The sequence below is a fragment of the Sciurus vulgaris genome (genome assembly GCF_902686455.1).
Source record: "Sciurus vulgaris genome assembly, chromosome: 5".
Lineage (NCBI taxonomy): Eukaryota > Metazoa > Chordata > Mammalia > Rodentia > Sciuridae > Sciurus > Sciurus vulgaris.
Window position 1 is genome coordinate 176,050,799 of NC_136465.1, and position 6,658 is coordinate 176,057,456.

The window sequence follows — 6,658 nt, forward strand, 5'->3', positions numbered from 1 at the left end:
TCTAGGTGCTGCCGCCGGCAGCGCGGAAAGAGCGCACACCGGGAATCTGGAGCAGACCTGCGCCCTCCCGCAGCCCTGCCACGTGTACACTCGGACCGAGAGAAAACAGCCGTTAACCCTGAGCCCCAGGCTTGTGGGGGTGTGTTGGGAAAGGAAGCGGACATTAAGAGCAACTGGCATCATGGCGAGGGCATCCCGTTCAAGGCTGGAGTGCCCTGACGCTGCTTCTCACTGAGAGGAGGACGATGGAAGCAGGAAGAACCCTAGGATGTTGGCTTGGAACTAGAGGTGTCCACATAAAATCACGATTTTGTTTTTTTTTTTTAACAAATCTGTTTCCTATCTTTGCTGGAAAGACCATTAGGTAAGGAGATTACGAGAGCGTGAGGGACACACCGTGCATGAATCATTCCTGGACACTCCCCCACCCAGAGGAGCTGGGGTTTCTTGGAGAAAGGCCAGTACCAGGGCCGGGCGAGGAAAGTACAAGATGAACCTATGACATCTTGCTGACCTAAAGGAGAAGTCAGTGTTCAGACACGATAGGGGTAGGTCAGAAGGACACAGGACATAGTTAAAAGGGCCGCCACAGGCCTATTCTGGAACAGTTTAAGCACGTTGGACAAAAATTGGGCAACTGGTGGTACAGTGTAGTCATACAGTGGTGACTTGCCACATGGCAACAAAAAAGAATCGCTTAGTATATGAAACAATTTAGGGAGTCTCACTGTCAAAATGACAAACACAAAAGATGATACATTGTAGAATTTGATTTGTATGCGGTTCAAGGACAAGCAAAACCGTCAATAGTGATAGAGGTCAGAATAGTGCTAACTTGGCCAGCAGGGATGGACGGGGCATAGACTCAAGGGTATCCTCCAGAGTGGAGTAGACACCCTGTGTGCTTCTGTGGGCAGAAGAACAGGCATGGCCACAGGTGCAGGCCCGCTTCATTGGTGTGAACCGTGCTCAGAAGGGCAAGTTCCTGATGTCCACTCTTCTGTCCTCTAGAGTTTCACCCTTACTCAGCCTCTGTCCCCAACCCCTGACTATCAGGATCTGGGCACAGCCATGAAGAGTCAGTTTGGACACTCATGTCATGAAAGACCCCCCCCCCCAAAAAAAAAAGGCTGAAAGAACTGTTCTTCTAGATAAAGGAGACGAGATTTGACAACTAAATACCACATATGACTCTGGATTGAACTATGCATCATTAAAGAACAGCCAGAAAGGACATTGCTGAAACAATCTGCAGGATCTGAATACAGACTAGATTGGATAATAATATGGTAGTGATTATAAATTTCCTGAATTTGAAAACCATACTGTGGTATGTAAAAGAATCAGTTTTTGCTCAGATGGCTCACCCTGAAGCATTTGAGGGTGAAGAACTGTGTCTGCAACTTGTTTTCAAATGATTTCACCAAACACGCTGCACAAGCATGATACTACTGCAAAGGCACATGTATACACACACCAGAGAGACAATGTGGCAGAAACCACAATTGGTGGGTGGCATGGAGATGATGGTACCTGCGCAGATGTATTCGTTTCCATTGCTGCTATGACAGGTGACCACAGACTCAGGCAAGTAGGTCAGGAGTCTAGGTGTGACTAGACTCAAATGAGGGAGGGGACAACGTTGTACTCCTTTCCAGAGCCTCCAGGAGGGAATTGATGTTCCATCTGCAGATACAGCATGGCTAGGGAAGGCTTTCTCACAACATATCACTCTGACATGGACTCTTCTGCCTCCTTCTTCCACTTTTATGGGTCCTTTGATTACATCTGACCCTCCTGAAAATCACAGCAATCCCCATGTTCCAAGGTCAGCTGACTAGTAATCTTAATTCCCCTTTGACCTATAACATAATCACAGGTTCTGGGGATTAGAACATGGACATCTTGCTAGGCAGTGGTACACGCCTGTGAGCCCAGCCACTCAGGAGGCTGTAGTAAGAGGGTCACAAGTTTGAGGCCAACCTGGGCAACTTACTGAGACCCTATCTCAGAAGGGCTGGGGATGTAGCTTGGTGGTAGAGTACCCCGGGGGTTCAAGCCCCAAAACAAAAAGTGAACATCTTTGGAGAACTAATTCTGCCTCCACAGTTGTTTTAATAGGTTCATATTTTTTTAGAAGAGAAACCTAAAGAATCACTTGTATTAACAGAAAATCCCTAGAAATCCGTGAAAAGGCTACTAAAGCCAGTGAATTTAGCAAGATCATGGAATATAAAGGCCAAAAAACGAAAAGCAAGGGACAATTGGAAGTTAAACTTTTCAATGGCATCAAAAAAAAAGTTAGTACTGGGAATAAATCTAAGAAAATCTAAGCAAGGTTTTTATACCACAAGCTACAAACACTGACGAGATAAATTAAAGAAATGGAGAGGTGTGCCAGGTTTATGGAATGGAAACCCCAACATTATTAGGAAGCCCCTCCCCTGCCATCCAGACAGTGGGATCCAGTGCAGAATCTCACTGGACTCAGAAATCGAGATGCAAAGAACCTTAGAAGAGTCAAAAGAAATCTGAGAAAGAACAAAAGTTGGAGGGTCATGCCTTCTGATTTTAAGGCTCACTCAAAAGCTTCCCAGCTTAAAGGGGCAGTGCGGAACTGCGGGGGCATGGAAATGCAGACAGACGGACTCCATTAGAGATCCCAGAAATGGAAACAAACACGTAGTCAATTGCTCTTTACAAAGAAACCCTTAAGGAGTCCACCAGCACCTGGACTTCCCTTTGAGTCGTGAACACCCTGTCCCCGGAGGTGCGCGAGCAGAGTCTACCAAGTCTCTGGCTCTCCGCAGACGCCGGGATTCGCCGCCTGAGCGCGCCCCGCTGCTGGGAGGCTGGACCGCGGGTCGCTGTCCGTGGTGCTGAGCGCTCGGCGCGGCTGATACTCTAGCCCTCCCTATCTGCACTCCAGGTAACCCCACTCCGGGGCCCCGGGTTCGCTTTGTTTGCGTTCTGTCTTGAGGCATATTCTCCTACTTGTGTGTACTATTAAGTGTCTTAGGGTTAATTACTCGTTGGATATGAAAATGTCAAACGTACACAAAATCAGGATCGTGTCATGAACTTAACCATGTCATCCAGTACCAAGCCCTGATACATCAGCCGGTCCACCCCAAACACATGCAAATTATTTTGAAGCGAACCGTGTGTTTTATCGCTTAACTCACAAATGCCTGAATTATGGGCCACAAACAGATACAAACTGTTTGAAAATACTGCTCCCAATACGGTAAGGACTAAGAGGCAATGATGGTTTCCTAACCTCACCAGACCTCCAGCTCTTGTCATGATCAGATCCGCGGTTGGGACACAAGTCCTGGGGGCTGACACATCTGCTGGAGGTGCCTAATCTAGCCATGGTAGTGCTAGGGCAGAGGTCACCCGCACGGACTCAGCGTTCCAGCCCAACCCCTCGCCTCACCAGACTTGGTTTTCCTCCCCCAAGGAGGTTTTCTCGCCCCAGAGAGAAGCAGTGCCTACCTCCCAGGCTTGCTGTGAGAGTCAGCTGAGATGCTGGGCTGAATACGCTCTGTGAGGTGTCAGCTCAGGGTGGGACTCCCTGTGGCTCCTTGGGGCAGGCATCTGGGGTGTCAGGAGACATCCACCAGATGACCCTCATCTTCAGCACTCAGCCTGGCTGGAACGGAAGCCACAGCTGCCTTGGGCAAAGGTCCATGGTGGGACTGTGGGGGAGAGGAAGACCCATGACCTCAGCACACCTGGCAGGAGGCCACAGCGTGAGGACCATGGGGGCTCTGACATCCACAGACTGGGGCTCCTTCACAGCTCCCTGTGTCTCTTCCAGCTACCCCCACCAGAGGCTGCTGTAGGCTCAGGCGCAGCCCAGTGGTGATGCCCCCAACCTGGTGACCAGCACACAGCAGAACATACAGAACACCCCCACCAGCCTCCAGCCCTTTCTGAGCACTGACCCTATCATTTGACATGGACTGTGTGGAGCATTCAATTTTCTCAAGTAAACATCCCAAGAAACGTGTGTGGTATTGGCTCCATGTGTGCAGGGGAGAGGTGAGAGCCATCCTTGGTCACATCCATGCTGAGTTGCAGAGATGGGACTCAAAGCAGAGTCAGCCTGAATTCAGAGCCTGGGATGAATCCTCCACTCTGGAACATCTCAGTGCCCTGTGTCAGGCATGCATAGGCAACACAGGTGCACTGGTAGGGCACCTTGACCCAGATCAGTTCTGGGGCTGTCAACTGGGCTACCCCAGGCCAAGGAAGGACACAGCCATGTTGATGCCACCAACCACAGGGGCGGCTTGAGTCAAGCTCATTCTTTCTGAGGCTACATTAAGAGAGACCATGCACAGAAGGTGGGAGGTGAGAGATGACTTAGGTCCAGTGCTGTCTTATCATCCTGGGCTGCTGCTGGACCCCTTGCTCCTGGAGGGACATGGACAAACCAGGAGCAAGGGATTGGAGCTGAGTGAGCAGAATCCTAGCTTGGGGTTGTCCCTGAAGAGTGGTCACAAGGCACAGCTGTTTGCCATGCAGAGCAGCCTCAGAGGGACCAGGGGACCACTCTCTATCCCTGCCAGGCTGTCCCCAGCAGAGGGAGCAGGCAGGGTGTGTGAGCCAGTGTTCAGAATTGGGGTCCATGGGGAAAGCCAGGGGCAGGGGGACTTTATCACCACAGGAGAAAATCCCAGCACAGAACAGGAACCGGGAAAGCACTTACAGGCTGTGGAGAGCTGGGGTGTGCGGTGCTGGGAAATGGCGTGTGCAACTGTCAGGCTGCGGGCAGTGGCCTCGTGCCTGAGCCTCAGGTACAGCATCAAAGGGAAGCTTTGAGAGCAGAGGGACTGACGCAGCAGTGGAAGTGTTTCCGTCTGACAGCTTGCTGCTGGGCAGAGGAGGGTGGAGAGGGAGGCGGCGCGGCCTCCTGTCCCACGGCAGGCACAGTGATGGGGACAGATGGCACCGAGTACAGAAATGATGGCGGTGGGTGAGAAGGGGAGGCTGAGTGTCCATGGGCATGGTGCCTGGGTCCTGACCAGGACAAAGGACCGGGGCAAGAATTCCTCCAAGGGTCCTGAGATCTAGACCCTCAGCCTGCAGCCCCAGATGGCCAGGCCTCCCCTTGCCCTGGAAGAGGAGACCCCATACCCAGCATCTGGGCAGGCCCAGGGCCAGGGAGCTGGGGACCACCCACCTCAAGTGGGACAGCCCCTTCCGCTGCAGGGAGCTGTCTGTGCCTGTCCCACCCAGGAGACAGCAAGAGGCACCGGTAGCTCAACCCGGTGGCGCTGCAGTGGGGGCGTGCAGAGCCTCCTGCAGGTCTCACTGCCCACCCCTCACCCTTCTCAGTCCCGCGCATCCCAGGCTCCCCTGCCCAAAGCCCAGCTCCTCGGTGACCAGCCCCAGCATCCCGCCTCACGTGGCTCCAGCCCTGAGGAACACACCCACTCTCTGTTCCTGTTCCCAACTCTTGGCTGTCCCAGCGCGGCCCAGGCGCCCCCTGCCCTCCTTGCAGCTCTCCGCCGCTGGGAGCAGCACGGGGGAGCAGCACGGGATGTTTCCCGTTCGCTGCTCAGTGCCAGCTCCCGCGCACCCGCGGGTGAAAGTTCTGTTCACAGCTGAGTCCCAGGAGCCGAACTCACGGGGTACAAGCCGACCGAGTGAGGGAGGGACTCTTTCTCTCCTTTGTTCTCGTTTATTCCTTGGTCCCTTCTCACTGTCGCCTCCGTCTCCCCTCCCTCCCCATCCCCACCAGGGCTGCGCCGGCTGGAGGCCCCTTCTGCTCTGACAGGAAGAGCGCTGACTTCCTGGGAGGGCTGAGGAGGCCGGGGGCGGAGGCCCACGTCCTCTCTGCCCGACATGACTGGGAGTGATGGAGGCCCTGCTCTGTCAGGAACCTGTTGTAGGATCGGCCGCGGTGGTGGCAGAACCTGGGGGCCCCAGCAGAAGCGCCTGCACTGGGGTCCTGAGACTTTGGCCCTGGCCCTCCCTCCTTCCGTCTCCCACGGGGCCTCCCACGGGGTGCACCAGGGGCCCCCAGAGATCAAGTCTTCCTGGGCGAGGGAGTCCCAGGGTCCCGCCCACACACGTGCACACAGGGGCACCCAGACCACCTCAGGTCAGAGAAGGGTGGACGGAGCCCTGGGCCACGTTAGTGTGCTCCCTGGGGTGGTTGGCAAGGCACCCCCCGCTCTGCTCCGCGCGAGCTCCCGGGGCTCCGAGCTGGGCCTTGGGCCGACCCCGCCATCCTCTCTCCCCCGATGAAGCGGGAGGCATGGAGGACAGCGTGACCTGCTACCAACAGGCACAGCCTCTTCGGAAAAGGAAGTACCGGGACCAGGCTCCAAGGAGCAGGGCCCGAGTGGCAGGGGCCTTCCCGCGCGGCCTGAGACCAGACCCGAGGACCGCGCGTTTCCTCTCCCCACGGAGGGAAAAGCGAGGTGGGGGCGGTGCATCTCCTGAAAACGGAGGGGTCGGAGGGGAGCGCCAGGGACGCGCTGGCCAGATCCCTGCGGCCCGCGTGCGCGTTGTGACACACCCCGCCGCTGTGCGACGATGCACCAGAACGAAAACATGCGAACACAGGGGCTGTCACCACTGGACCAACGGTCCCAGCGTCCTCCCGGGCCAGGGGCGATGAGGCCAGGACACCGTCTGGGGA